The following is an 11,528-nucleotide window of genomic DNA, read 5'->3' on the forward strand; positions in this document are numbered from 1 at the left end:
ACTTCATTAGCTTTCAGAGCTTCCCTCTAAGACTGAGGCACAGGAGATTTCCATGCCATCTTAGAATGATGGTGAAACAGGCTCAGAGCTCCAGGTTACCCGGTGGGTTGCTGGTGGTATCTGCATGTAAAACTGGGCTTCAGATGCTAAGCCCCGTCTCCTCAGTAAAGAGGTCCTGTCTGCTGGGGGAATGCAGACTCTTGCAGTGCACCTCCGTCTCCTCCTCACATGTACAGCCCTCTTCTGTTTTCACAGAAAGGCAGCCAGTGACCCAGAAGAGGAACTCTGTACCCCATTTGGGGGAAGGCATTGTTCTATTTCCCCTCTGGTCTCCTGGCCTTTAGAGCTGTATTATTTGCTGCAGTTCTGAGTCCTGAACAGCTCCTCCTCGTTAAACCCTGACTTATAATGATACAGTCAGCTTCTTCCTTCCCAAGAAAGATCCTCAGCAGATGCTCATCCCTTTATAATGGACCATCAAGCTGTATTTGTTTGATGTTTATATTTCGTCTCATTCCTTTCTGGCATGGGAGGACTCCAGTTGAAACAGCTCACATTTCTCCTCCAAGTTCTTGTTCTGCCCTCTTTCTTCATTAAGTAAAGGTAATTATAAAAAGGCAAAACAAAACTTGGAATTTCATTGTTGGAGGAAATGCAAAAACATTTGAGAAATGGCCCTAAGATCCCTGAGGAATACTCAGTCTAGAGAAGAAACAACACACGTAAAGGCAGTCTGGAAAATGTTGTGATTGGTATATGCCCATGAGACTGTGGGAAGCCAGAGAAGAAAGAGACTACCTGGGCAGGGTGGCAGGGCACACAGGACAGAAGCAGCTATACAGAGCAGATATTACCTAGCCTCATAACTCAGTAGCATCTTCAGGTGAAACATATTTGCTTGTTTCAATGGCACCACAAGTTTTCAGTGGATGGTTTTATTTTCCACTGTCTGAATGACTTCAAGTGTCAGTTACTTTAGTGTGCGCTGCTTTACTAGAAAACCAAAGTTTTGAAGTGATTTTCTATGTATTCCAAGAGGTAAACTATAAATGAGAAAATATAGTTTTTGTTATTGTTTTGCCCTATTTTCTATATATGGAAAATAATAGATTCTATAGAGAAAATCAAATTATCCTCTTTGTCCTATATTTTTTCAGTCTGTTGATTTTTACCCTGGATCAAACCTCCTGTAACTCCAGATGAAGTTCTAACACTACCTACAGCCTCTATTGCCTTTATGTCATCATGTTTTTGTGCAATAATCGTTGCCAAGTTATTTCGCTTCACACCAGCTGGGACAAAGTAGGACAGTTACCTAATGTACCCCAACAAACGGCATGAAAATTGCTTAAGAACCTGCCTTGATGTTATCACTGCTCTAGTCGTTTCATTTTATTATTCTCTCCAGCTAAACCTCCCTAACCTAGTTAGCCACTCCCTGCCCTTTTCCTTTAAACTCCCACGATGATTCTACCATACTTCATACAAGGTTTGGCTTTGTTTTTTTTTCACAGGACATTTATGTGTTCCAAATAACTTTTTCCTTTTTAACTAAATCAAGCAGCAAAGCACCTGGAGAGTCATTGGTTTGGGATGTTCTCTCTTCACAAATTCAGAACATAATAACCTAAGATCATAAGGATTATAATCAGTTATATAATGTTCCATTTGAAATTAGAAGTGGAACCAGACAGATGAACTGTAGATACAGCCTGTCTTCTCTAGCACTCACACTGAGCTCTCCTGGGTGACTGACTATCACAATACAAAGGAAGCCCTCTGGAAGTAGAAGGGAAGGAAACATCACTATAGTCTAAGGAGATACTGAAAAACAGGAAAGACAGGAGATGAAGCTGAACCTTTAAAGCTAGGTAAGATTTCAAAGGGAGAAAAGGCCCTCCAAGGAGATCAACATCTCAAGCAAGATGCTATAGTCGAAAGTATTGGGGCCTATGTTTTTAAAAAAATAAGTTAATCAATGTTGCTGGAGATCAAGGGTCTGGGGTGGGGAAAGGCACAGAAGGATAAGGCTAGGTAGGTGGGTCATCAGTAGATCATTTAGGACTCTAGATAGCAAACTGAGGGTGGACTTCATTCTGTAAGAAAGAGGAGCCATCAGAGACTTTGGAAAATACTCTAGAAGCATTGAGGAGAGGAAGATATTCCAATGGTAAAAGTGAGAGGTTTTGTAAACTTTAATCAGGACACTGGCTATGGAGAAGAAGAGGAGGAGGGAAAAGAAACTTTGTAGGAATCAAATAAATCAAATTCAAGTAGGCTGGATATGGGAAAGTGGGAGTGAAGGACTGGTATGAAGAAGAAAAAAAACAAAGATCAGGCAATGTTTATCAAAATACTCTCCTAGTGCAAGGTCCAAGGGAGACACTCAACAAATATTCCTTGAAGTTTGTGATTCCAGGGTTTAGAGTATAAGTGACTGGTGATGTTATTTCCTGGGATAAGGGGAAAATATCAGGCATTGTGAGGAAGACAACAGGGTCAGCCATCGGCATGTTGGATTTGTGGGTAGAGATGGCTAATTGGCATTGGATATACAAATCAAGTGAGAGATCTGGGAGAGTGATAAAATGGTCAGTGTTTAACATATAGATGAAACCCCCAAAATAAATGAGATCTTCCAAGAAGAATGTATAGAAGACAACAGAACTAGACAGCAAACATCTCCCAAGGATTTGCTCTTGTCTTTGTTCTCTTCCATACATTCTTCTTGCAAAAGAGCCTAGCACAGGCCTGGCAGAGAGCGTATATTCAATAAACATGTGTTGAGTAATGGAATTAATAAGTTTAAGGAGAATGTAGCTTGCATTTCATCAGACAAGTACGCAGAGATAAGACCTTATTTATGTTGAGCGTCAATTATCTGCCAGGTACTCACTTTACTTGTGGTTTCTCCTTTAAGAGAATAAAATAATGTCACCCAAAGCTTTACAAAACTTTAAAGTCCAGGTTTATAGTGACCTCAGCTTTTGCAACATTCGCAACTCTCATGCCTTCCTTTGGACTCTTCCCTGCCCTCAACGTTTTTGTGTTTAATCACCAAATAAGAAGTCAGAGCAAAATGAAACTCCTTTGAACTTGGGACACTCTTCACATTCTCTTCCATAAAGAGAACTCCCATATAACCAGAAACCTTGTGGTTTGTCTGGAACTGTTGCAATTGTTCCTTTAGTTTATTAATTCATCATTTTCTAAGAGCAACATGTGGAAAGAAGACAAGGCTCAGCCAGCGAGAAGCTCGAAATATAGTTCAAATGTGTGTGTGCCCACATTTTGGGAACCCAAAATCAACTGATAGAAAACTAAGGTTTCCTTGGATAGAGCCTGCATAAAATTTCTGCACTTATGTATAGACCTGCATCACAATTGCGATGTAATCTGCAAGTAAACACTGTGTTCTGTGGACACACTCAGAAGAGTGGGCCTAATTCTGTCTTAGAAGCACAGGTAAGAGTGGAAGATCATGGAAGTCTTCACAGAAGAAAAGATATGAAAACAGAGCCTTGAAGGCTAAATAGGTTTGTTTCTTTGCTTCTTTGTTTTTCCAGGTAGAAGGGGCCACATAAGCAAAGATGAAGAAACATAAAAGAACTTCAGTGTGGACTGTTTGAAAGGTGGGAGATGAAGCTGGGGCAGAATACCAGAAGGATTTAAATGATTGTGGCATGATTGGATTTGTGTTTTTGGAAGACTGTTCTGGCTGCTAGTGCAGACATTGGAATCAAACATGGAAATATGCCTGAACAGGGAGCTTTAGGCCCAGGTGCCTTCTCTTTAGCCTCCAAAGACCTGAGAAGGGCTGGATCTTGAAGACTGACATGTGTAAATGCATTGAACCATTAGAAACTTTTCCCAGGAAATCTATTACAAAGTTCACCATGTTTATTACATTTTAAACAACTTTTTAATATAAGCCTGTCATTTGTAACAACCTGTGAAATTAAACTTTTTTCTTTTTCTTTCTTCTTATGCTTTGTTTTCTTTTCTCTTGATGTTAGAATGAGAAAGAGCACTTGATGAAGAGTCTCGAAGTCTGTGTTTCAGTCCAAAACCTGCCAATAATGCTGGAAAACCTTAGAAGGTCAACAAACCCTCCTGAGGTTAAAATTCTTCACCCCTCAAAAAGACGGACATTCTGAGCCTCCTGCCCCATAAGATTGTTGTGAATTTCAGACAGGAATGGCTTTTAGGTGAATGCAGCCTAAAAGCCACCATGAGCCAGAGCAAAGGAAGGAAGTTTCCAATTTTCTATAGATATTTCATATCAGACATCATGTAGTTTCAGTATACTTAGTTTCCTTTGATATTATCCATAGCCTCGGCCCTCAAATATTTCACATTCTTAGATTAATTTAATAATAACCTGGTGCTGCTGCGTATGTGCCCTACCATATCCACAGCCAACTATGAAGACAGTAACTTTCTCACCTGAGAACTAAAGACTTACATGGCTATAGCTCCATATTATAATCTACTTAAATTATAAATTATATAGTATCAGACCATCATCTGAACCATTTTAGATCTAAGAGATTTGCCATGTCCTCATACACTGTCTATTATAATCTGATTTTTCTTTCAGTCCACAAATATTTATTAAGCAAACACTCTGCAAGGTTCCAGCTACAGAGACACTTGGAAGTAGCTAGAAGCTAGGAAATCAAGAAGGAGTACATCTTATACAACGTGAATTCTAGGAGGATTTTGTGGGAAAAAAATTTTAAGAAAGATATGTTTTCAGAGTTTCATACTTAATTATTAAAAATTACAATGATTTTCAAAATGTATCTTTGGCAGTGGAGATTATGTTTTGTCTGGTAAACCATCAGCTTTTTCCTTTAACCAACAGTTCATCTAAAACATTTTGCCAAATCCAGAAGATACAAGAATTTACAGTGAAGTTTGGAGGGTAGGGAGCCCAAAATCAACTGATAGAAAACTAAAGTTTCCTTGGATAGAGCCTGCATAAAATCTCTGCACTTATGTATAGACCTGCTCAGAGCAATATCTGTGGAACTGACTTCAAAAGCTCCAAGTGCCAGAAATAACAACTGCCCTAGATCAAGTCCAGGAACAGATATTGGGACTAGAAAGAGGGATTTTCTAAAGATCTGAGTTTCATTTTTACCTATAATATTGTTGACAAATGGAAATGCTACTGTGTGAAACTCTGGCACTTTTTTGGCTATAAAAAAGCCATGTGTACAGTATGAGCTATCATGCTTTATCAAGTCTAAAGAACAGAGAAAGCCATGTGGGTATCTTATAATGGTTAATACCCTCTTAATAAAGTACATTTGTGCATTGATAAGGACTATTTAAAATTTCTAATTAATTATTAAGATTATTTGAATTTCATTTCTCTGTTAAACTAATATCACTGTTCCTGAATAGCATGCTTGTGTTTGGGTTCTCATCTTGAGAAAAGTTTGAATTGCCTTAATATTTTGCTAGTCACATAAAGAATTCAAGTACCATATTTTCAAATTAACCTTGCTTTTGCTTGAAGTCTTTCCTCTAAAACATACATATTCAGCTAAGTAATCTATATTTAGGTATTTAATCTAAATCTATATTTTATTTCAAGCAAATACAGAAAGCATCTTTTAGAAAAGTTATCATGTACCATTCCACAACATAAAATTAATTTTTTTCTTTGATAAATCTGATTTTACATATAATGGCTCACTCAAAAAATCAACAAGAAAAATAAAAGATGGGAGAGAAAAGCAACCTGCTGGTGTTATAAGTAAATTTGTAAGGCAGCTAATCCATACCTCTTCAAGAATAATCCTTACCACTTTATGAACCTGGTTTTAGCAATGCTAGTGAGTTAAGTGTAATTTACCTATTACAGTGTAATGGTCATTTTTATTTTCAATAGCTTTAAAATAAAATAGTATGATGATCCAAAAGCACATTTCTAAAAGGATTAGCATGTTGTTGTAAGAATATGGGTTTAAGAATTGGATGGCTAAACTATATGATCTTCTTCTAGGGCTACAGAGAAAAGATTAGCTTGTTTATATTTCTAGCAGCAAGACAGACTCAATACCCTGAGTGATTCTCCCTATAAATACCACTGAAACAGCTAGACAAAATACTTTATTCCAAGCTCATTTTATTTTATTTTGCATACTTTTTATTAAAAAATATTTAATTGACAAAGATTGAATCTTTCCAAGGTGTACAACATAATGATTTGATATATGTATACATTGTGTAATAATTACCACAATCAAATTAATTAACACATTTATCAACACCCATGACTTTTTCAAAATGAATAGCTGAACTAACAAAAAAGCCAGAGATCTTCAGAGGAAAACAAAAACAAAAACACCTTGGGAATTAAGTGAATACCAAAGTTGGCTAAAGAAAATCGCATAAGTACGAGAAGAAAACATGGGTGACTTTCACTTTAACTTCAGTGTAGGGAAAGCTTTTCTAACTATGACCTGAAATTCAAAGGCAATAAAAGTAGGAAAAAATATTTGTAAAAAGCATCAGAGATAAAGGACTAATATCTCTAGCTTTAAAAAAAGTTCAAAAGTTGAGAGAAAAAAAAAGACCAAAAAGTCTTAGAAAAATGAGCAAAACACAGACAATTCACAGAGCTATGAAAATGACCTTAAGCCATAAGAAAGGATGTTTACCCTCACTCATAGTAAGAGAAATGCAAATTAAAACGATACCGAGATACTGTTTCTTACTCAATAGATTGGCAAACATTCAAAAGTGTGACAATACACTCTGTTGGTAAGACTGTGGGAAACAGGACGTTTTGTACTTTGCTGGTGGATCTGCAAAATGGGATGGATCCCATATGGAGGGGAATTTGGCAAGTTCTAACAAAACTGCATATGTACTTTTTCTTCAACTCAGAAATACCTTTGCTAGAAATTTACCTAGGGGACATATCTCTAATGATACAGAAATTTATATGCACAATGCTACCCTTGGTAACATCATTTATAATTGAAAACTGTTGGAAACTACCTACATGTTGAAGCATGGGAGATTAGTTGCATACACACAACACAGTACTGTGCAGCTATGAAAAAGGAATAAGGATGATATCTATGAAATGTTATGGAGTGACTTTTAGGAAACAATAACTTAAAAAAGCAAAGTGCTAAGGACTACATATAGTATGCCTAGATTATACCAGCATATACTTATATCTGGAGTAGATATATAAAAGACTATATATAGTATGCTATATATTTTTGTGAAAGGATGAAAGGAAAATAAGAAAAGGTACATATAACTACTTATCATTACAAAAAAGTAATACAAGATGGATTAACCAGAAAATAGTAACCAGTTAGAGGTAGGAAAAATGGAGTGTAAATGGGAAGAAAGAGAATGAAACTTCCTTGACTTTTGAAAGCATGTCATCATTCTTCAAATATAAGAATAAAATTAAGTTAATAAGAATAGGAATGGAGCAGCCAACATCATACTGAATGGACAAAAACTGGAAGCCTTCCTCTTGAAAACTGGAACAAGACAAGGATGCCATCTTTCACCACCCCTCTTCAACACAGTACTAGGAATCCTAGACAGAGGAATCAGGTAAGTGAAAGGAATAAGAGGCAGCCAAATTGGAAAAGAGGAAGTCAAAGTATCTCTGTTTGCAGATGATATAATTCTATAGCTAGAAAACTCAATAGTCTCTGCCCATAAGCTCCTTGATCTGATATACAAATTCAGCAAAGTTTCAGGATGCAAAATTAATGTACAAAAATCAGTAGCATTCCTGTAAACCAACAACATCCAAGTTGAGAAACAAATCAAGAATGCAATCCCATTCCTAATAACCACAAAAAGAATAAAATACCCGGGAATACAGTTAACCAAGAAGGTGAAAGACCTCTATAATAAGAATTACAAAACACTTCCTCGGAGATAACACAAACAAATGGAAAAACATTCCATACTCATGGATAGGAAAAATCAATATTGTCACAATGACCATACTGCCCAAAGCAATTTACAGATTAAATGCTATTCCTATCAAGCTACCAATTGCATTCTTCACAGAATTAGGGAAAAAATCTCCTGGCTCAAGAGATCCTCCCACCTTGGCCTCCAAAGAGTGCTAGGATTACACGTGTGAGTGACCACACCCGGCTAGAGTGGACTCTTAATGCAATGTGACTGGTATCCTTATAAGGAAAGAAGAGGAGACATGGAGACGGACATACACAGAGGGAGGATAATGTGAAAAGACATACAAGAACATGTGATGAAGGAGGTAGAGATCAGAGAGATGACCACAAGCCAAGGAATCCCAAGAATTGCTGGCAACATCAGAAACTAAGAGAGCACAGAGCAGATTTTCCTTTGAAGTCTTCAGAAACAGCATGGCCCCAACGACACCTTGATTTTGGACATCTAGCCTAGACAATTGTGAGAGAAAAGATTTATGTTGTTTTAAGCTCCCCAATTTGTGGTAATTTGTTATAGCAACCCCAGGAAATTAATATAAAAGGCAAGTCTGAGTGAGTGAAGTTTATACAGGGTGTACCTTGTACTATTTTTATTTTTTGCAGCTTTTTGTAAGTTTGAAAGTATTTCCAAATAAAATGTTTTTAAAAGAGTGTGAAAACAAACAACGCAAAATGCAATGCAGGGCTTCTAAGAATCTTGCAAGCATTGTCCCAGTGTAGTCTTCCAAAGCTTACGAAAGAGAGGGGCTTATCTAGAGATTTTCAAATGTGACGTTTGCCTAATGGGGAGGATTATACATTGAAACACAAAAAGCTCACGACATTTTCAAAGGAATTTTATCAATTTACACTGAAAACAAGGGATGGCACAAAATGAAAAGAGGCCTTTTTTTTGAATTCCCAAACTACAATGGGCAGCTAACAGTCTTAGAAAACTAATCAGCTTGTGGGGAGAAGGGAGAAAAAAGAAAAGAAAACTACTCAGTTTTAAGTACGAGCCATTTCTTATGGAAAAGGAAGAGTGGCTCGGACAGCAGAACCAAGAGCCCAGAGAGGTCACTAAACCTTTCAAAACTTCCTTATCCTTTTTCCACTTTCCAAGATTGTCTTTAATTTGGCCCCCTTCCCTGGCCAACCACCTCCAAATCCAATCTTTCTGACACATTAGTGTCATAGTGCTCTTCCTAAGCCATGTATGTTTAAATTCCTACTCCAGAATTACCAATATCTCCTCGATTTCCTGTAGGACAAATTTCAAAGGCCTTCATTCAACTTATCCAGCCTTATCTTCCACCTCTCCCCCTTAGAATTTTCTGACCAAGCAGTAGCGTTTCTTCACTTTTGATCATTCCAATGCTCATAACCTCCAATACTTTTCTTATACTACTTTTTTTAATCCTGGATGGCCCTTGCCTTATTCTATACTAATAAAAATGTTTAATGTGATTTATAGGCTCATCTCAGGCAGAATCATTAGAAAAAGGAAGAGATATTTAGTCTGCTCTCATAATACTGCTAGTTTCATCAACATTTGGTAATGTCCAGCCTCTCTGTACACATGAATCTAGGCAAATTACTTAGTTAGATTTACAAGTATACCTTGTTCCATAATACTAAGCCAAAAAGGATAAAAGCCCTTTGAACATAAATGTCCTATGATTTTAAAAAATTGGTACATGCGGCACAAATTCCTTTCCATTTACATCGAATGTTATGGCTATTTAGAGCGATAAAAAATTTTTACAAAATTTTCCATATATGTAAGTATACATGGAATTCATATAGCTGAAATACCTTTAGAATGTTTAAATCAATTTCCTAATAGATATAAAACTGATTAATCTTCTAAAGCTCAGTGAGGTATTCTCCTCTTTTCTATAATACAGAAATCAATTTTATCTCTACAAAACAAAATTAATTTGCATTGCTATGGACAGTGATCATATGCATTACAGGTTAACTTCTACTCCCACAGGAAGTTGATGAAAAGGCAGTCAAAGGAGCACACCTGTTTACAATCAGACAATTCCCCTAGTGTATAAGTGATAAAAACCAGGCCTCCACTGATAAGAGATACATTAATCTCTTTTGCCCATTTCCATGTCTTGGATGATTTTTACTGACGATCCTAATGAGGAACATTACTTATGGGGGAAAAGTAAGCAGGAGTGGTCTCTAGTTGGATGGGCTATGGCTACAGAATGGGGAAAAGGTGGCAGAGTTAAAGCTGAAAAAACTGATGCCCAACTAATGTGCCATGGATGGGCACAGGTGAACCCCCACCAACTTATGGCAGCTTCATGTTCAACCCTTTGATTCTAGGACCTTTCTGTGACTGCAAACAATAACCCTGATTCCTATTTGCAACTCCATAAGAACTTCCCAACACAATCAGAGCACCAAGACATGCTTTACCACAGCCCGAGATGTGGTGGAGATTTTTGAGCTCATTGTGTTCCATTCAACCTAAACCTAAGGTCATAAGACTTTGACTCACACTCACCACCAGACTTCCAGATCAGGATGCTGCTTCCACTTTGGAGGGATTATGGCTGTCTTAAGATATCAAGTGAGAGGTTGTCCCACACACAGTAGGTTCAGTAGAAGCCAATCAAAAGCTCTGAGGAATGTCAGCAGTACTCCTGCTGAGGAACATAGATGGCATGCTGACCACTGCCCAGGAAACTTCTTATTAGGCAGCTAAACCCAAGAAAGGTAGCATAGCTCTTTAACCCAGGGAATATTCCAAGGGAGACCAGACACCTGGGTGCACTGGCTTAACTCCTTTATGATTCATGGGGAGTGAATATTCTTGGCTCTTTACTCAAGTGGGACACAAAATGCTCTCCAGTGCCATCTCTTTTTCTTTCCCCATGATCTGTCCCGGTTCCACCACACTCCTCCTTAGTTAGCTGGATCTTCTCCCATTCTCTGTCAGCCCTCCCAGCCCAAGGAACTTTCCTAAATTTCTCTCTTACCCATATAGTCTTCTAAATCCATAACCTAGTCATTTTATTTCCTCCCCTTTCACTGAGGCTTAGAGTTTTCAGACACAAAAGCAAGGATTGCCTTCTTTCTGTTTTGTTCCGTTTCCTCCTTTGCTGCAGGGAATGTGGAATGCCTACTTCACTGGGAAGAGAAGGGCCATAAGAACACACCAGAAACATCATGCTTCCCATGTAATGTCAAAAGCATGGAGCAGCTGTGAGACACCACTAACACAGTCAAGATGACTGGCAACTTAGTGGCCTCCATCTGCAGCTACATTTAGAGCAAATGCTCCTTTTTAAGATGCTGTTCATTCATTCATTTACTCATTCAGTCACTCACCAATGATGTTGGCATTCTGAAATTGTATTAAGTTGGTTCATTACTTTGAATGAAGAAAATGTTATGCATAAAATATCAAATAACAAACTTCAGAAAATCACTTTGGAAACAAACATAATATTCAGAGTCCACACAGGTCAGAAATCATAGTGGATGAGCTAGTATCCAAGTTCAAATTGTTAGTTTGAATTGAGCAAATACTTGTGAAGAACAAACAAAAGTATC

General features: G+C 37.5%; 1 long non-coding RNA gene across 1 annotated transcript; it reads left to right on the top strand.

Annotated features, from left to right (window-relative positions):
• The first annotated feature begins 3,445 nt into the window (after positions 1 to 3,445).
• On the top strand, positions 3,446 to 5,326 carry LOC104677871. Its single transcript, XR_750102.2, has 2 exons — positions 3,446 to 3,632; positions 4,017 to 5,326. It is a non-coding gene; the product is annotated as an uncharacterized LOC104677871 (long non-coding RNA).
• The last annotated feature ends 6,202 nt before the right edge of the window (positions 5,327 to 11,528 follow it).

The sequence above is a fragment of the Rhinopithecus roxellana genome, chromosome 17 (genome assembly GCF_007565055.1).
Source record: "Rhinopithecus roxellana isolate Shanxi Qingling chromosome 17, ASM756505v1, whole genome shotgun sequence".
NCBI lineage: Eukaryota > Metazoa > Chordata > Mammalia > Primates > Cercopithecidae > Rhinopithecus > Rhinopithecus roxellana.